This window comes from Oryzias latipes, chromosome 15, assembly GCF_053564925.1.
Source record: "Oryzias latipes strain Hd-rR chromosome 15, Olatipes_Hd-rR_3.1".
Lineage (NCBI taxonomy): Eukaryota > Metazoa > Chordata > Actinopteri > Beloniformes > Adrianichthyidae > Oryzias > Oryzias latipes.
In genome coordinates this window covers 13,247,786-13,268,812 of record NC_136251.1, presented here as the reverse complement: position 1 = coordinate 13,268,812, position 21,027 = coordinate 13,247,786, and positions in this window count along the sequence as shown.

Below are 21,027 nucleotides of genomic sequence, written 5' to 3'. Positions count from 1 at the left end.
GATAAATGATCTGCATTTGCCTAGTGATTTCTAAAATAGTTATTTTTTACATAATAATTTAAGTAATTCATCTTTGTCATGTGCTTTTTGATACTTCAGGATTCTTAATTCTCTAAAAGTTATGAACCGGATTAATCATTTAATAAAATGGTTACAGTAGAACTGGGGTTGGGATTATATAAATTCGCTTTTTTCCACTCCCTTTCAAGCAATATGTCTAATTATCCTAAGTTTGATTCGTCATTGTATGAATGTATAACTGATCATTGTATTGTTTTTGTGTATTATTCTTATTTGATTGCTTGAAATAAACCATTTCAAATGGTAAATGGCGTATACTTATATAGCGCTTTCTACCTTCTTACGAAGGCCCAAAGCGCTTTACAGTCACAGTCCCATTCACCCATACACACACACATTCACACACTGATGGCGGCTCCGCTGCCAAACACTGGCGCCAACCTCCCACCAGAGGCAAGGTGGGGTTCAGTGTCTTGCCCAAGGACACTTCGGCACATGGGCGTGCAAGGCGGGAATCGAACCTGCAATCTTACGATCATGAGTCGACCGCCCTACCGCTGCACCACGGCCGCCCACATTTCAAATCAAATCAAAACATTAAATCAAATCAAAACAATGTCCAAATGAACTGAACTGATCTGTCATTACTTAAGATTTAAAAAAAAAGATTACTAAACTGTTTTAAACTCGTGATTGTATTTTTCTAAATTATCCATCCATTGATTGACTGAATAAACATGTAAGATAATTTATCAATAAATAGTTTAATTTTTATTATTCTTTAAACATTTGTAGTGATTAAACAACATTAATCACATTATAAATATTATAATAATATAAAAAATAAAGCTCTGTTAGATAGAACCGAAATATTTGTAAATTATCTTAATGTGAGCAAGTAGTTTGATACTTTTTAAAAATATTTATTTACACATAGGATTTTAATGATTATGTGGCCCCTAATAACGTTTGTTAAACATTTGATTTTTGTCATTCTATCTGCTTAACTGAGCCGAACAGATTTACACAAACTGCCTGCCTGAATGCTGAGCGTGGTCAGAAAAAAGTGGCAGAGCAATAAAGTTGCATTCACCAGCAGCCGTTTCCAGAGACGCAGTGATGTTCACCATCAAAGTTTGCGTGCTAAAATTAGCAACCATCCCATATTGCCTCTCAGCTTGTTGCGTTCCATCCTGCATTTTGCATATGAGGGCTTAAACATTTCCACATTGACCTGCCACTTCTGCCCTCAGGGCTGAAACCGGAGCTGGCTTCCATCGGCGCCGGGCAATCACGGGAGCCAGCTCTGCGAGCGCATGAGCGGGGCCTTCCTAACGTAAACATGGCTGATTCGGGCGCTGATGCAGACGAGGGTGAACTGCATTTTACATTTAACCTCTTCATCCAAAGTGACATTTGTTTTGGATTTCTTCCCATTAAAGTTATCAATTTCATATAATAAACCTGGTTTCGTAACAGCTAAAAGAAAAAAAGTGTGGCTAAAATAAGTCTGACCACAAAATAACCAGATTCCTATATATTTATTTTTTGCATTTATAAGTGTTAAATTGTTGTAAAACTACTGTTTATGTATAATTTAGCTCAGGTTTATAGTTTTTATTATTAAAAGAAGTCAAAAATTAGTAGCTGTAATGAAATGAAATCATATTTACTGAATAAAGTCATGAAAAGTTATGTAAAGAGCAATTCTTGTCCAAACAGGGGAGTGAACTTTTAACAGCACTGCGTCTTGTGAAACTATTTCCTCCTATGATTAGTTGAGATGAAAAGAAGGAGGAGGATGACATAAATCAAATGAAGGACCTTCATCCTCAGGGCCCTCAGAGCTGAAACCCAAAACAAGACGGGGTTAATGAAAGTTCACCTGAAGATTTATTTTAATTGTTCGGCGGTAACTTGTTGAACTCAAACAACACGTCGTTTTTGTTGAAGCCCCTTTGCTAAAATATGCCACGTCTGCGGTGGAGAAGTGTCAAAAATGGTTCTCTCCAAGGGCTGAATTGATTACGGGCTGCTTAGCTCTGTGATTAAAAGCTTTTTTCTTTAAGTGAAGGGAGAACGCTGGAATTCTCCCAAGGAAATGAGAACGTGACAGCAGAGGGAAAGAACCCACATTTCCTCTCAGCTCAGAAACAAAAGCCAGCAACAGATTTTCTTTATTACAATTTTTCCTAAACTGTCTATAAGTGCAAGGTTTAAAAGAAAATCTGTTTTTTTTAAATAAATGGATTTTGTGTATTCAAATAAATGTTTTCTTTATTATAAAACACCTTTCTGTTGTTTTTTTTAATATAAGAATTTGGGGTTCTAATAATAGACTTTCATGTGTAGTGGTTTTGTAAAAACGTTATTGCAAAGCTACTATGGCAACCTCACAAATTCAGTTTTAAATTTGGCTTTCTCATAAAACTTAAAAAAAAAAAATAAAAAATTCTTCCATACCACTGAAAAAACTAGCTTGCATCAAAACAAAGCTGCCACTCACGGGCTGATTGTAAAAACATTACACTTGTCCTGATGGTAAGATATCTCTGCTTATTTTAAACCTCAGATTCAGGCTTTAAAAACATGTTGGACATTTTTCCTTAGAGTCCCGACCAATATGGTTCCTGCTTTGCTGAAAAATGGTTTATCCAGTTTATAAAGAGAAAAATCTTGAGCCAAGTCCAAAATCACTTTCATTTCCTATGTGTTTAAAAACTAAAATAATTGGTCAATTCACTTGGTAACCATTAGGAGGTTTGGTGCATAAGCAAAGCTGTAGTCACATGTATCTATATAGAGGTTGACCCCTACAGGTGCGTGTAAAAAGGTTTTACATAGGTCTTCATCTTAAGGGGAACCCATGTATGTTTTGTTTTTCCCTTTAGGCTCACGCAGCCACCTAAAGAAATGTCATGAGACTGAACATACCATTGTTGTGCATGTTGTAAGTGTATTATGAAGTATTTGCAAAGATAATGTAAGTGACACGCACTATTGACATTCAGGTGATGCTGTCGTAGCAGTCTTTACGCAGCACTCCATTTGTAGTGACCATGTGCAAATGCCGCTGACAAGGGGTTTGCACGTGATACACAAGTGGCCATAGGACGCTGACATAAACTACACCATCTAATTTCCTCATTTCTAACAATCAGCCCAAAATATACACACTCTCTGACGTACTGTAATCTTCAACCGTTTAACACAATCAACGTAAATCAGCATTTATCAGCTGGTTCTGTCTCAAAGAATCGACTTTAAACTAATTTGCAACACATTATTAATCTAGTTTTGCATATCGATGCAAGGCTGAATTTCTCCACTTCAGAATCCATTGGCATTATGTTAATTCCATAAACGGTTAAAGAGTGATGGTAGTCCAAAATAATGTCTGCACTGGACCTAAAGCTAAAAGGGTTAAATCGTTAAAAACAAGTCTGTTTTATAAACTTATTCTAGACTACACTTACAGACTTGAGCATTGATTTATTTAGTCTAGAGCACACGTGTCAAACCAGGGCCCAGTGCAATTATAATTGGCCCGCGAGATCATATCAAATGTGCATCAGAGTTGGCCCACAGTGTGTACTGTCCCGCTAATACTACAAATCCCCAATTGCTTTGCTAGTATGTTTTATTGTTGACAGTCATTGACAGCCAGTCACATCAGACAAATTAATTTCACCCTCCACAAAAATGGCCAAACAGGAACTTTCAAGACAGGTGGAAGACAGATTATCCGATCACAAATATAAAGACAGACCTGTTTGTCTTGTGTGCTGAGCTAATGTGGCTGTAATGAAAGAAAAAACATAAGAAAACACTATATGAAAAAGAAAAAACATTAGATGTTAGTTGCAGGTAATTTTTCAAGAAATATTGAGTTTGGCCCGTGACTTCACTTCACTGCTTAATTTAGGCCCACTGTGAATTTGAGTTTGACACCCCTGGTCTAGAGGGTTAAATTTCTATGAATAATTATGTTACACAATCAGTTTTTGCTGATGTGGTTCCCAAGATAAGAGAAGACATCCTTAAAACGGAACATTTGTAATCCGATCCACATGAAGCCACATTGGGAGAAAGCTTGTCTTGGTTTAAGTGTTATTGTGCAATCACTATTGATATAAAAACAGTAATTAGTTGCTAAAGAAAACTATTTATTGTAGTGGGCTTCACATAAAATGTGCACAGATTAAAGACGTGTTTTTGTCCAGTAGTAATCACCAAATGGTTGTTGTGGACAGATCACTTTTATAAAAATGTGATAAAAAAAACACAAAGCTGTAACATCCTTCCGATTTTCCGCAAACATCTGGTGTCTTGACTGTATTTTGGGAGTCTCTTAGCACAGCAGACGCACCTGTAACATTTTAACACTTGCCGGGACTCCAAAGAGTCTATCTTCTCTTTGCCCAGAGGGTCAAACACAGCCTAATCACTGCCAAGAAACTTCAGGAACACAGACCATTTCCACACGGTGCATCTGTAAACCGGTGACACCCTCCTGCCGCATTCCTGCACCCCCAGCTACGCATGAGCCAGTTTTAGACAGACATTTCGACAAGCTACACGCCGGGATACGCTGACACCCCCAACCGGCATGTGCTGCCACGAGGAGGTGGCAGCAGTGGGAGCTGATGATATTACAACTAATTATTGAAATAATTTCCTACCACCTGTCCTGTGGTTGGTGCGAGCCAAAGCACAGTGCATAGTGATGAAACTGTTGAGGGTGCTTCTGCAGAAGCAACAGCTGATCTGCTCCAGCTGACGTGGGGGACTCTTATACCAGCCTTTAATGTCATTATGCAGAAATAAAAAGAAGAAAAACTAAGTTTTTATGGCGTTGGTTAGGGTTTATTTTTATTGTTTGAACCCTTAATATATAAAAAAGGAAATATATTAATTTTTTTCTGCTTTTAGAAAGCATAATCACATTTTTTTTAAATATATGTTTATTAGAAGTTGATCTGTCCATCCAAACATTTTACTTGCCCCCTATTAATGTAGAAGTACTTAAAACTCAACACTGACGGATTTTAAGGGAAAGCAGCATAAAATAATTTGGAGTCATTTGATCTGTTTTTTGTGACTGACTACTTTTAAAAAGTATTTTCCCATCACTGTTGGTGAGTTGCTCATTCCTAAACCAGAGGAAGGGTCTCTGCCAGGAAAAAACCAGGACCTCAAGTTATAATTTGAGTTAAATAGCTTGGAGTTAAGCTGGATGAAGCTTTAGTAGGGTTTGTCAGACTCTGGGCCTTGAGAGGCAACCTCCTGCTGTTTTTTCAGAAACCCCACCTAATCTGCAGTTGATTACCTGGATCAGGTGTATCTTGCCAGTAAGCAGCCACAATAGCAGGCTAGTTGGAATTCATATAGGACATTGACTCCTGAGGCCTGGAGTTTGACAGCTCTGCTTTAAAGGAAGGCAAGCATAAAGACATGATCTCCAGGACCCAAAACTGGGCATCTTCACCAAGGTGGTCTCGATTCGTTTCCAAGCTTCGGTTCGCTTGGGGATTCCTTCCCCTCCCAATTGCTGAGAGCTCTCTGTTTACACTCTCCCCTGCTAGCTTCCAGCCCCTCACAACCCCAACCAAGCATTACTGGTACGGTGAAAATGGCGAGCCATACTGGAGCTATCCAGCTGTACAGCTTTGGGCCAGAGACAGCTCAGACGAGGAAATCAAAGATGTACATGGATCTATTTGTCTATAAGTGGATACAAAGAATGGAGCAGAGCTGGGACCTTGTGGCTCACGAAGCGTATTTTCAATTTCACAAATAAAAACCTTTTTTATGGCTTTTTCTCCGTCTGCTCCATATTTACAACAATTTGAAAGATAAAGAAATACTCAGATAATCAATTTTAACTTAATTTTCTCTTTATATGTTCTCCGTCGTGAGAGAAATGCCACAAGAACATGTTAAAAACACATAAAACACAATTTTGATCAGAGTGGGTCTTTAGAAACGATTTTTTTCACACAAACAGAAAATTTACCAAACAAAAGTACATTAAAATATAAGGTGTGACTGTCTTCTAGCTATTTTAGCCTTAATAAAACAGCAAACACGTCTTCAAATAGTTTTAGTTTTGTGTAATTACTGTAAAAGACTAATTAAATTCATGCTCTTCAAAAAGAGGAATAATTTAACAAACAGAAAAAAGTGAATCCAGTGTGGTCATCACCCTTCGGCCTGGAGTCACCCCCCACCCCCCATACTTACCTCCAAATCCCCGGCAGCTCTAAGTACTGGAGCTCATGTAGCTCACACCGACACTGATCCGCTTCGCCTCTTTAACGCCTTGGCTGACCGGTCAGAGTGCTGAGCTGCGCTGAACTGAAGCTGCGTTTTTAGAGATACACTTTTAATCTGTTTAAACTGTAGCAGATGTGGGAGGGGAAGGGGGTTGCATCATGATTTTCACTAAACAGCAGAAAGAAGAGATTTAAAACCTCCTGTGAACAGAACTTAGACAACCAAGAAAGTTGAAAGTTTTTCTTGTTTTGGATTGAATTTCCACACAATGCTCTGTAGGACTGCACGGTGGTGCATGTATAGTTAACGCTCTTGCCTCACAGTGAGAAGATCCTTGTTCGAATCCCGTTTGCGTGAAGTTTAGTTGTTCTCCTCACACAAGTTTGAGTTTTTCTCCAGTTTCCTCTTCTTGTCCAAAAACATGCTCTACAGGTTAATTGGTGACACCAAATCTGGACTGGGCAAACATTAGAACGGGGACTATATGCAGCCCGATACCCAATTCAATTTGACACACTAAACTTGAATAAATTGTATTGATAATTAATTATTATTGTTTTATTTTTCCTGTAATTCTGGTGTCTCACCATAGATGGTGCTCTACAGATAAATTGACCTTTGTTTAGGTGCAGAAAATTATTTTGCATTCATTTGGCGTTTGAAGATTTTTTGTCGTTTTTTACGTTCATGTGTGTTTTCCAAGTCCTTTTTCCAATTATTCAAACACCATATCAACGCAGCATTTATCTAAGTTTGCGTTGTTCCCTGAGGGACATGAACCCATCGGTGCAATTAGCACTAAAATGAGAACAAAAGTCACAAATTTTGAAATAAAAATTCTAAAATGTGCTGTTTTGAAAAATGTTTATGAATTTTCAATCAAAATCAAAGCAAGTTTTCATCCAGATTCCATTTATTGCTGGAGTCTGTCCCGGCTACTTCAACAAAAAGGTGGGGTTCATCCTGGACAGTTACCTCTCTGGTCCATTGTAGAGCCACATAGATACTCAAAATCACTCCTTAGAAATGAAATCAAGTATCAAATAACCCATGAAGCATGTTTTTGGACTGTGGGAGGAAACTGGAGAACCTGAACAAAGCTCATGCATGATCAAGTAAAACATGCAAACTCCACACAGAAGGGACCCAGCAGGAAATTGAACAAAGGTCTTCTCATTGTGAGGCAAGAGCACTAACCACTGCACCAATGTGCCGCCCGATTATTGAACAACATATTTCTTATTGGTAATTTTAAGTCCATGGAAACAGGCTGTAAATTCAAATAAATGGGTTGTGGTGTCAATGTATCCACACTAATCTCTTGTAAAGCTTTTATCAGGACATCTTGCGCAAACGCATATTGTTCAGTACACACAAACCGCACAAACCATCTCAAACATCAGTTTTGAATGTGTGCGGACAGCCTTCATCATCACATACTGGGCTTGTTTTCATAATCAAAACAGCGCTGACCTCTTTAACCAGCAGACATGGTTGGTGTGACATTCGAGACTCATATTTTGGTTACATAATCTCCATTCTGGTGCTCTCCTTCCCTGCTACCTTTATGAGCTCTGCGAGGTTTTATTGGACCCCTCTGACGTTATTGTCAGTATGCTGGCTTTACAGCTTCAGACAAATTGAAATTAACCCCCGACGGGACCCTTTCCCAGTGGAGTACAACATGATGGTGCTTAGACAGGTACTCTGATGTTTCACACAGTCTTGACTTCCAGGACTGGCAGCCATGTCTGAGCTGTAGCTGCAGAGGAGAATGAGTGCCTTGAGGTTTCATTACCCATTAGGACTGGACAGCATTAGCCATTAATGGCCCATCTTGCAAAAACCATGATTAGGGTGGATGATGTTCAGCCTATGAAGGCACCATGGAAAAACTAGTAAAGGACTGAACTCCTTTTCCTCAAGGTGTCATATTTAACAAGGGTTTACCTTCAGACCACATGCTCTTATTTCCAGGGATCAACTGGTTTGTTGGCTAAACGTTCATGTTGGATGATCTTCACCTCGTTGACTGAAATTGTGAAGCAGATGTGGGTCACAATGACTTTCCACAGAAAGCTTCAATGGTTGCTAAAAACTGTTGAAAGTGTTGAAAGTACCTCAACTATGACAGACAAAATAAGAAAAATAATCCAGAAAATCACTTTGTCTGATTCTTAAAGAATTTATTTGTGAATTATGATGGAAAATAAGTATTTGATCACTTACAAATAAGGAAGATTTCTGGCTCTCACAGACCTGTAACGTCTTCTGTAAGAGGATTCTCTGTCCTCCACTCGTTACCTGTATTAATGGCTCCTGTTATCTGCCACAAATAAAGAACTATCTAAGGACACCAGAAACCAAATTGTTGACCTACACCAGGCTGGCAAGACTGAATCTGCAATAGGTAAGCAGCTTGGAGTTAAGAAAACAACTGTGGGAGCAATTATTAGGAAATAGAAGACATACAAGACCACTGACAATCTCCCTCCATCTGAGGCTCCCCGCAAGATCTCACCCCATGGGGTCAAAATGATCACAAGAATGGTGAGAAAAAAACCCAGAACCACACAGGGGACCCAGTGAATGACCAGCAGAGAGCTGGGACCAAAGTAACACACTACGCCGCCAGGGACTTATATCCTGCAGTGTCAGATGTATCCCACTGCTTAAGCCAGTACATGTGCAGGCCCGTCTAAAGTTTACTAGAGAGCATTTGGATGATTCAGAAGAGGATGGGAGAATGTCCTATGGTCAGAAGAGACCAAAATAGAACTTTTTGGTAAGAACTCTACTCATCGTGTTTCGAGGAGAAAGAATGCTGAGTTGCATCCAAAGAACACCATACCTACTGTAAAGCATGGGGGTGGAAACATTAGGATTTTGGGCTGTTTTTTTTACCAAAGGGAACTACAAGACTGCTTCATGTAAAGGAAAGAATGAATGGGGCCATGTATCGTCAGATTTTGAATGAAACTTCCTTCCATCAGCAAGGACATTGAAAATGAAACATGGCTGGGTCTTTCAGCAAGACCACGATCACAAACACACTGACCAGGAAACAAAGGAGTGACTTTGTGAAAAGCATTTCAAGGTCTTGGAGTGGCCTAACGTGTCTCCAGATTTCAACCCCATAGAAAATATTTGGAGGGAGACTTAAGTCTGTGTTGCCCAGCGACAGCCCTAAAAAAGCACTGCGCTGCATGGAGGAATGTGCCAAAATACCAGCAACAGTCTGTCAAAACGTCATTAGGACTAACAGAAAACTTTTGACTGCTGTCATTGCCAACAAAAGATATATAAAGTATTCAGTTGACCTATTGTTACTCGCCAAATACTCATTTTCCACCAATATTTAAAAATAAATTCTTAAAAATCAGACGATGTGATTTTCTGGATTCTTTTATGCTCATTTTGTCTCCAATAGATGAGGTATACCTATGATGAAAATTACAGGCCTCCTTACTCCTTTTAGGTGGGAGAACTTGCTCAATTGTTGGCTCAATAAATAAATAATTGTATATATATATATATATATATATATATATATATATATATATATATATATATATATATATATATATATATATATATATATATTTTAATGGTAATAAAAACAAACACAGCCAAAGCTCCCAGTACTGGTGGCATTTACACACACATCATCTGTTCCGTGGAGGCAGCGTTTGCCAACTTGTTACCGTTGCAATTGACTTATTTGTCTTCCAGTTATGTGTTTCATCTTTTCTCATGTGAGTTTGCTCATGCAACAGGGTCAGAATCTACAGAAAGGTCAAATAAATGTATTTGCAGTTTTTCCAAAGCAACAGGGAATATTTCATGTAATCTAAAAAATAGTTCAAACTTAATATTAATAATTTTCCCCCCTTTGTTTTGTTTTTCAATATGTATGTCTGAATTAGACATTCACAGTTGCCCAGTGTGTTATTCTCCATCTCTTTGATGCAGTGATTTATTACTAGCACAAAGTGTTGGGACAAAATGCCAGATCATAGCTGCTGTCGGCAGGGTCTCATGCTCAGAGACTGTTTGCTGGAGTTCTACAGCCTTGTCATACCAGGAATGATCCTTGTTGTTCGATTGTTGACCACCAAACAGCAGTGTCGGGTTTCTGCGTACTCTTTCTTCTCTGGACTGTGATGACAGCAGGCATTCCCATAATAGAGTCCAATATGCAGTTGAATGTATGAACGGGGTTCACATGAATGCTTCCCTCCACAGCTGTCAGTTGTATCAATGAGTCTGACTTGACAAATTTGAACCCTTTAATGCCTCCCTCATGTTTTTCTGAACTTTGATTTTCATTTGGTTTATTTTGACTGTACTGCAGCATCTACAGTTTTTGTTATTGGTGAAAGTCATTTACTGAAGTAAATTACTTTTATTTTGTACTCTTAGGAAACCTGCCATTCAAATTTTAAATCTAACTCCTATCATCTTTTGATCTATTTAAAAAAAACTGTTCCCAGTCCTGTTTTAATAATGACTCCAACAAGCAATATAGAACTGTGTTAGAACATAATTTCTGCAGAGCGGCAGTAGTTCTTCAGGAATTTCCATCTGAGTTGTGGACAGCAAGGCTGGCACAGAGCAACCCCACTTCCCTTCCCACGGCTGAGAGTTCTGTGTTTACTCTTTCCCGTTAACCTACAGCCCCTCACACCCCCAACCTAACATGACTACAAAAATGGTGAGAAATAATGGAGCTATCCAGCCGCACAGTTTTGAGTCAGATACCAGCTCTGATGAGCAAAAGAAAGACTTATATGGATCTATCTTTCTACAAGTGGATGCATCAGAATGGAGAGGAGGAGGGAGCTTGTGGCACGCCCAGCGTATTTCTACGTAACAACTACAATTAATACTACATAAGTACAATACGCTTTGGGCTTTTAAGCTTCATTTTCTTTCTATATGTCCCCCATCGAAAAAATGCCACAAGAACATGTACCCTGTTCTACCATTCCAGTGAAGTTTTTACACTTGCTAGAACTTCTTGGACTTTTTTTGGTGTTTTATGTGGGGTCACCCTTACATATGAAACACAGAAAGTCTATTATATGTTCTGTTATACATTTATTTTAATTTCTCCGCATTGCAGAATTCTATAGCAAAATCTTTTTTACTGTTTTAGATCATGTAGGCGTAAAACACCAGGGCTAAGCCTTCTTGACGTTTTCCTCCAAACAGCTTCGTAGATAGAGCTAAGTTGAACTTTTGACAACTAGAGACAACCCTTGTAAAAGTGCTGAATGATGTGTACCTCACTGACTCAGGAAAAACATCTGCTTCTGTGCCGCTTCCTCTTTTGATACCAGGAAAGTTTTCTTACAGGCTGGAAAATTGGGTGGAACTATCAGGTACAGTTCACAGTTCAGATCTTATCTTAAAGAGAGGGGCTGTGTTGTTTCCATGGTGATCATAAATCAAAGGGTGGTTCTGTTTGGATAAACTGTGCACATCAGTAATGTTTCATTCCACAGTTATGCAGATGATCCACAGCTTTATGTAGCTCTGACTATGGGTGTGTCAGAAGGCAGAACTCTGTCTCCCCCTCTGGTCACCGGCAGGAGCCATTCGCAGAGTTCTAGCCACACTACAACTCCCAGTGACAGGGTGTCAAAATTATAGCATTAATCACAATTATCGCAATTAATTGTTCAGACAATTTAGCATGTCCCTGTGAGATAGTTGCTTCCATGAAGTCTATTAATTTCTGATAATGCACACCTATAAGGGCATTATCCCACTTATCCCATGGTTGAAAATTAATTATTAGTACTTTTAACTTGTTACAATTTTAAGTTTGAATCATCTTTCACAAAAATGGGATTGCTCAGAAGTGTTCCAACTTTTTTTTGATGTATTCAATTACAGCACACAGGGCATTATTTTTGTTTTTTTGTTTTTTCTTTTCTTTATTTGAGATTGATAAAAAATACCCCTTGGTGGTGCAAAAGTATTGGTTGGAAGCCTGTCCTAATAAAACATTTAAAAAAAAAACTTTTTTAATTATTTTTTAATCTTTTACTATGCCACAATGTCATGAATTTGAAAGAAAGTACATCGAAATAAAGCTTTCCCACAGCAATTATTAGGTTAGATTAAAAACATTTTATTAATTACATTACAGGTCATAATTAATTTATTAATTACACAAAATAATTAATCCTATGACAATCACTCTTACACCAAACCACCTAAGTCTGTTAGACTCTCTGCTGCTCAATGCTGACTCACTTGACTACTATAAAACGTTGCATATCCGCTAGAATCATGTTAATTGTGTGAATGGTTGGAGAGTTACGATTGTCAAAAGAATGTAAACACTGGAGCTAAAGATCTGTTGGTAAAGAGTAAAAGGAAGCGCAGGTGTGTCTTGAAGTTCCCTTGAGGCTCATCCAGCCACCTCAAGGGACGTCATGAAATTGAAACGTACCATTGTTGTGCGTGTGGTAAGTGTATCGTGAAGTACCCGTAAGAACAATTTAAGTTACACACACTTAATATGTACGGGTGATGGTCAACACTCTTGTCATTAGTATCCCCTAAGTGTTGTATATGTGTTCCTCAGGGCATGACTCTCGCAGCGTGCCCATAGAAAAAATGTCCATAAACATTCTCTCTACAGACTCACCAAGCTGTCTGCGACCTTGATATTTTGTGTGGGCCACCTGTGTGCCCCGTACAGATTTGCCCATTTTCTAACCGCAGACATCCTTTATGCACCTTTAAGGGCAGTTGTAACTAAGACGTTTACTGCATACCCGTTTGTCACATCAACACATCATGATGATCTCACAACGACCATTATACAGGACACCATCGTTTGTCAAATTATGATTTCACGCAGCCAAAGCAAAGTTTAGATCTCACTCAAATGTCATCCAGTTCAGAGGAATGTTAAGAGGCCAACACCACAGATACGGTAAGCTTAACTTTCGATGCAATTCCATTTCTGTAAAAGCTTAAAACACTGGCACACGTTTTAGATCATCAGTCGCTATGATATTACGTGGGTACTCACAGAAATACATTTAAATGAAGGCATTTACATTTTAACCCATTACAACTCATACCTACTTTCCCTTAAAATGAAAATGATGATATACCACAGACCAAGTGGACGACAAATGCATTTCCGTGACTTTTGGTCCATATGGGTTAACTTTTACAGTTTTTTTTTTAATTTGTGCACATCTATATTAGGTTTGAAGTTTGTCATTGGATCACATAACGCTTCACTCGTTTGGCCACATCACATCTTCCAACTGCTCTGGTCATCTCTATACAGTCTTGGCAACGCCTGGATTAGCCTCCAAAACAAGGGCAATAAAACCCTGGAAGCCGTTTTAATTCAACCAATAAAGTTCAAGAAGTAATTCCATCATTTGATTGTCTACATGCGATACTTCCCTGCAGTACAGGATCTGCAATGACTTCATCTGCAGCTGCTTGAAATGTTAAAGATGCAATAAAAAAGGAGTCATCCACACCCCGAAATACTCCATACCAAGGTCTGCTGTCACCCCGACATAACGTTTAACTTCAGCCATCACTCATCCTGCGCGGCGTCTTGCTGCCCTCTAGAGTATTCATGTAACCCCCTTATAAACACACTGTAACATTTAAAAGACCAAATCTGGTTGAGTGATATCAAATTACCGTAAATATATCAGTGGTTGAGTTCACAAATGAGCAAAATAGATGAATTTTGGAGCTTTGTAGAGTTTATGAAAAAGTTAGATAAAAAAGCTGCAGTAGGGACACACAATATTAGCAGCGATTCAAACATAAAGAGTTGGTAAAATTTATAAAAATACATTTTTTCTGCCTGGAAGTCTTCATTTCAGGGGAAATGTTCTGTCATAGCTTCTATAGGGTTAACTTTAGTCCATTAAAGGCTTGTCTTTTTTCTGCTGCGGCGGTTAAAACGCCCTAAGACATGACAGTGCCTGCACTCTCTGCTCTGCATAGCTTTGCGGTGATGTCTCCATTAACCAGACATGCAGGGAGCTGCTTCCATGTCAGCAGAAGTCCTGCACACCCCCTCAGGTGAGCCTCGGTCAGACTTAAGACAGAAATGTTAAAGACTTCAAAGCGGCTGACGTGGGGTTCCTCCCTTAGGGGACAAGCCTTCCTGACAGGGGGCTTGAGGATGACAAGAGCTGATTGGAGCGAAAAAAATTGTTTTCTTTGGGGAAAATATCCTCAAACGATTGACCCAAACGCCCTCATGATTACTCATTTACAAAAACAAAACCTCGGTGGTGATAATGATAACATCTTTGGTCTGTTTTTCTTTTTTTGACCGGCTGCTGAAGGACTATCCAGGCGAGCAAGGTGTTAGACGTCCTCTGGGGTCCCGGGCCCATCTGTTTGCGGTCCCACTTTAGCGGGGAGATATGTGTGGCCGTTTTCTGCTCAATTAGGTCCAGTAAACAGACACTTATCAAAAAGCAGCTGCTAACGTCGTCATTAAGCCACAAACCCACATCTAGACACACAAAAAGACAAAAGTACACAAACACATCAGTAAAGGTTACCTGGATGAACTCTGTCACCTTGATGCATTTCATCCTGAGGGTCTCAGTGGACAGAAAACATGTGACAAAGCAGAGAATCGCGGCATGAACGGCCCTTTTGTATGTCCTGATTCGCCGTTTACCTCTGATTTTTCCCATGCTCTTCCATAAACTCGTGTAGCTCCAAACAACCAAATAGTTGCCACATTATCACCTCAGACAAATCACCAGAGGCATTAAATGCCGCTAAAAACAAGGAAAAACCGGAGCAACATGTCCACATTTTACATCCTCTTTGTGATTTCACACAACAAAGTTGCAAACTGGAGAGAAATGTACTTATCCACACTGGACGTTTGCCAAATTTCCATAGGGCATTTGCAACCAACTGGTGCAGGCTCATTAAAGAGCACAGAAACCTATAACCATTAAAAGGCCATTAGGCAGCATGTAATTTTGTGGAACTAAATGGCGGAGAGTAATCAAAAGCACATGAAGCCCAGCTGGGCGGCTGGGCAAACTGTTTCGATTAGGGAGGAATCCATCATCTACAATGGCAGCTTTTTGGGGGGTCAATTTTCTCCTGCACTCCTTCCTTTGCCTTTGTCACTTCCACTCACTTCCTTTCTCCATGGTTTTCATGCTCAACCCATTAATGCCTCTGCAGTCCGTTTATGCTGCAACAGGCTGACTTTCATACAGTAAATATCACGGTTTCATACTGGTAATGGACGATGAAATGTTAGTTGTAATTGGCTAATCGTCAGGTCGAGCATGAACACCACATCCTACAAGCCACAAACGGCTACATAAAATATTTGTTCTGGAAACCGCAACGCTAGCAGAAATAATTGACATAAGTGCCATAAATTGTAAAATTGGATGTAATAATATTCGTGTTTTAAGAATAATCGCATAACTATAGCAATAGTATGCGTTTTCCTCTGGTACCCAGTTTCATTAGGCATTGAAGCGCTTTGAGAGCAACGTTGCTTCAAACACAAACCACTGTAATCAAGCAGAGCAGGTCTCCCCAGATGCTTCTTCTCAAGCTATGTTAACACCGCTGCTAGCAACGCGCGTTCAAGCAGCCTACTTTAATAAAAAGTCTATGTATTAGCGCAGCGGTCCCCAACCCCAGCCGCGGACCGGTACTGGTCCGTGGGTCATTTGTTACCGGGCCACACAGAAAGAATAAATAACTTAAATTACTTCCGTTTTACTTATTCCGGAATCTGAAAGATGTTTTAACTTGAAAAATTGTCCGATTGTCTGTTCCATCCGTCTATGTCACTCTTGACGCAGGCCAAGGCGCTCTTCTCGGTCATGTGATATGTTACGGCTAAAATAAAACCCAGGAGCTAACAAAATGAGTAAAAACAAACGTCTTTGGCAAGTTTCTTTGCCAAGGGGAAAACGCCCAGCCAGTAGACAGAAGAAGAGCCTTCGACTTCCGAAAAAGAAAGCTACATTTAATAGACAGTACTTCTTTTTTGCACCATGAGTGTGGGAGGAGGAGAGGATGATGACACCTGTGCGATGTCCAATGGAATGCGTGTCAGAATAAAAGCAAAGGGTTTGTCTTGTCACGTCTTTGTTCCTCCTTCCTCCTAGTATTGCTACAATAATCATCCGCCTACATTAGAAAGACCGGTCCGTGAGGGTTTTGTGTAATGTCATACCGGTCTGTGCCATTAAAAAGGTTGGGGACCGCTGTATTAGTGCATATAAAGGCACGTTTCGGGATTCTGCGTTCAAAATTTTCGCTTTGTGCATCACTACACACGTTTCTTTGACCATTTTTGGGCTCTACGTACCACTTTGACATTTTTCGCCGAACCTCTTCCAACTGTAGGTGGCGGACATAGGCTAGTAAACAGTAGAAAAAAATAAAGAAGTAGAAGTAGAATCCCTGTCCAGTGTGAACACCATGCACTAAAGTGCGTTCAAGAAAGCACATTAAGCTACATATTGAACACGCAACACATGTCTAATGTGAACGTAGCTAAAGACGTACCTGTCCCAACTAGAGTGATCCCTGCCAACTTCATTTTTTCAGGAGAACTGCTTCCGTTTGCACAGAAACTACTGTGAATAATCAAAGATCTAGATCTATTTATCTCAAAGAACAAATGAAAAAACAAAACCAAAAGGAAACTTGATATTTTGAAATGTCTAAATTTAAAACTTTATATTCCAATGACTAAAACATTTTTAAAGGCTCGTGAAAGTATATTCTGGCGAATATTACAAATTCCAAATTGCATGCTAAAGATGAACGATTACCCATTAATTACAAGATTAGCAGAAGAAAACACAAAGGAATGCCAACAATAATAGTAAAATTCTTAATTATAAAGCGCTGGTATCAGATAAGGGATACATATTTCAAAGAAGTAGCTTTAGGATGCAAATATTATGCAAAAATGCTAAATAAACTGAAAGCAGAAGAAACTGTAGCTAATCTAAAATGAAGATAATTGATGCTGGGGGGTAAATTTCAGAGCTTAAAGCCTACTGAGTTAAATTTAACTTTTAAAGACAAATGCCAAAGATGTTACATGATGAATTGCCTGTAAAAAGTACAAAGAACAGCATCAAAGCCCACACTAAAACATGGCAGGAAAAGGCTAAAAGTGAACAACATCTACTGTCAGAAGGCAGAATCTGATCTTTCAAGTTAAAAATAAGCATTTATTTCATTTCTACAGTCGACTATAGACTGTCCAGTTCAGCTTCCTGGTTGTCCAGCTTGACATCAAAGTAAAGTGGAAATGCTACACTGAAGCTGTTCACAGAAACTGATGTGTGGGCTGCACTTCTTAAGGCAGGATTAGGTCATGTTATGTTTATAGAAAGATGTTCCAGATCTTTTTACAAGTCTGTGGTGGAGAGCAGTTTTACAAGCTTCTCTCCTTTTGAGTAGAAGACTTAGAGATGGTAACTCAAATAGGCGGAACAAACTAAGGATGAAGGAGCCTGGTTCTGCTCTGGAAACTCTGAAACTCGCTTTGCATTCAAGTGTTTCATTAGGCACAACATAATGGAAAGTACAGCAACACCAAAATTATAAAAGAACAATCCTAAACTGTTTAAAATTTAGCTGTGTCTCTGTAGAGACTACAACCCGTTTTTTTTTTTTTTTTTACAAATGCACAATTCAGTAGGTTGACTTGTAAGGCTGCTCTGGGTTTTCGGGTTGTCCAGGATAGTGGAGGGTCGTAGAGATGAGAAGTCCTATCTTAACCCTTGTGTGGTGTTCATATTGTTGTTACTCAGCCAGTGTTCGTGGGTCTGGTGGACCCGTTGCATGTTGTGGTTTTTAATGCCTCACAATCAAACACTTTGATGTTAAAATACTTGACAGATGTTTACCTCATCCTATTACAAGCAGTATATTTGGTTAATATTTGCCCTTTACCTTTGTTAGATCACATTCACAACTCATTATTCAAAACGTGATAAAGAAAATCAATTAAAATCAAGATATGAGTGGAAACAAATTTTCAAGTGAAGCAAGGGTTTTCAAAACTACTGACTTTTATTTATTTGAACACAGAAACTGAACCCATTCAGGTGCACAACACAAGCTGAACACATAGAGTAAACCTATTAGTCAAGACAACACATCAGCCCCATTGAACACATGGCCTTCTAGCCACTAGCCTGTACAACACATGGTCCTGGCTGCTGACGGCCTGGTCCTGTGGCTGGGTGCTGATGGCTTCGTTTTGGATCTGGCTGATGCTCAATATAAATGGTAAATGGCGTATACTTGTATAGCGCCTTTCTTCCTACAAGGACAAAGCACTTTACAGTCACTCACACATTCACACACTGGTGGCGGCTCCGCTGCCAAACACAGGCGCCCGCCTACCACCAGAGGCAAGGTGGGGTTCAGTGTCTTGCCCAAAGACACTTCGACTCATGGGCGTGCAAGGCGGGAATCGAACCTGGAATCTTACGATCATGGGTTGACCGCCCTACTGCTGCACCACGGCCGCCCCAATCTAATCAACTTCTTCAGAGTCACTGTCAGACTCTGAATTTTCAGAAATGTGATCCTCCAATTCTGAAACCTCCTCTTCTGAATCGTCTCCCTCTACATCATCATCAAAAACGTCTCTCTTCTAAAATCAATTCCAGGGCCCTCTGCGCAGAAAGTCTTTTGGCCATTTTGATCAGTTGTGATAAGAAACCACACTGGCAAAGCTATATTTATAGTGTCCCGCCTCCAATTTGTAGCAGATAAAGAGTGAGACATGAAAGATTCCCGCAAGAAAGTCAAATGGTCAAATGTGCGGGAGAACGAGAGCAAACAGAGTTGATGCTTGAATTATTCTAACAATGTTGCAACCTTGTGCGGGAACCGCAGGTGCAGAAACGGAACTCACATTTACAGTGACTCTCTGCCACTCTCTCTCTCTCTTTCTCACTGGTTACACACACACACACACACACATACACATACACACACCCACACACACACAGCAGGCCCACACAGGTGGAGGAAAGAGTGTAGGTACATAAAACATCAATTTCCACACTTCTATTAGCCCTGGGTCCAGTGGACCCGAACATCTTATATGTAATAGAAATGTGTTGGGGGGGTATACAGTGTGTGGTTATTGAAAATGTATTCTGATATATGTTCTTCACAGAAAATGAGCCAAGGCCAGTGAGTCTGAGTTTAAAAAATTAATTAATTGTATCATTTTTCTTTTGATAAAAAATGAAAACGGGTCCCACAGACCCGAACACCACACAAGGGTTAACGGGAGTGCAGATGTGTCTTGCACTTTTAATAAGGTTTGTCCAACCAGTTTAAGGGACGTCATCTTTACTAACCGCATGTACCCATAGTTGGATGAGGCTTGGCTCTAAATGTCAAAGCGATGCAAATCTGATGAATCTTTTTCTTTCATAGCTCTATTCCGAACATATGAAAGACTTAGTGTCATAGAATTCCAGCCAGACACAAACCACAATTAATTAATTTTCAAATGGCTGACACTTCCTTGAAATAAAAAGGGACGTCAACCACACATCGCTACCAATCCTAGTCCTTGATTAGTCGCAGTTAAACCTGGTTTAACTTTCAATGTGTCATCAATGGCCGCATGCTTTGTACGAAGAGCCTGAAAATGTTCGCATAAACAGAAGTAGCTTCATTTAAATGCAAAAGCCCGAAATGCTCATTCACATAGACTTTTGATTAAAAGTGACCACTTAAATGTTGCCGAAGGCATTGTGAACGTAGCTTTTGAGCTAAATAAGAAAACTAGCCGAATATTTGACACAAAGTCATTGAAGAAGAGATTCAATATTAAAACCCCAGAAGAACAAAGATCTGCTTCAGCAGCTTTAACTTGGCCTAATTAATGTTATTTGTCATCTAAAATGTAAATGCATGCAAGTTCTCTGAGTGCATTCCCCATATACAAGCTTTTAATCTCCAGGAGTGCACTGAACAATTTGTAGAAATTTACTCAGGACTTTTTATAAGCTCATTTTGTGAAGGACAGATGTTGCAAATCCAACTCAATTTAGCTGATTTCATTTATTTTACAGATCCACTGACTTCAAGCCAAGACTTTAATATGCAAGCCAGTTAATCTGGAAAATGAAGGGGAGAAAGCAAGTATTTGTCTCATAAAGGTGCAGTGCGCTTTCGCAAAAGAAAGTAAAGTCGAAGAACACAATTCATTAAAGGGATTTTTATTGCCCTCCAAAGTTAGCTGAAAAGGCCTTTGGTTTCAGTCTGATGAATGTTATTGGGAAAGTTTGTACTTTGAAAGAAAGGCCTCAGTCTAATGCTATTTTTTTATTTGCGAAAAATGCTACGCCTAATGCTAATCTCGATTTATGTTGATGGTAAATAAAACGTGAAAAATAGCAAATAGCTACAGTAAAAAAAAAAAATCAGCAGAACTTTGGACAAATGTTTTCTAGCCTTCAGCTAGTTTAGTAGCTAATTTAGACATCATAAACTAAAAATGAATACATAAATGAAATCAGGATAAGCAGTTGTAGGAATTTCTCTCAATGAAAAGTTTTTTTTGAAACAAAATTTTCCCTACAAACAGGGGAGATGGAGCGTTTACCTTGGCTGTGCAACCTCCCACACCTTTCTGATAACATGCCTGTCCTGCTGTGAGTCCACTCATTAAGCTGCATGTTA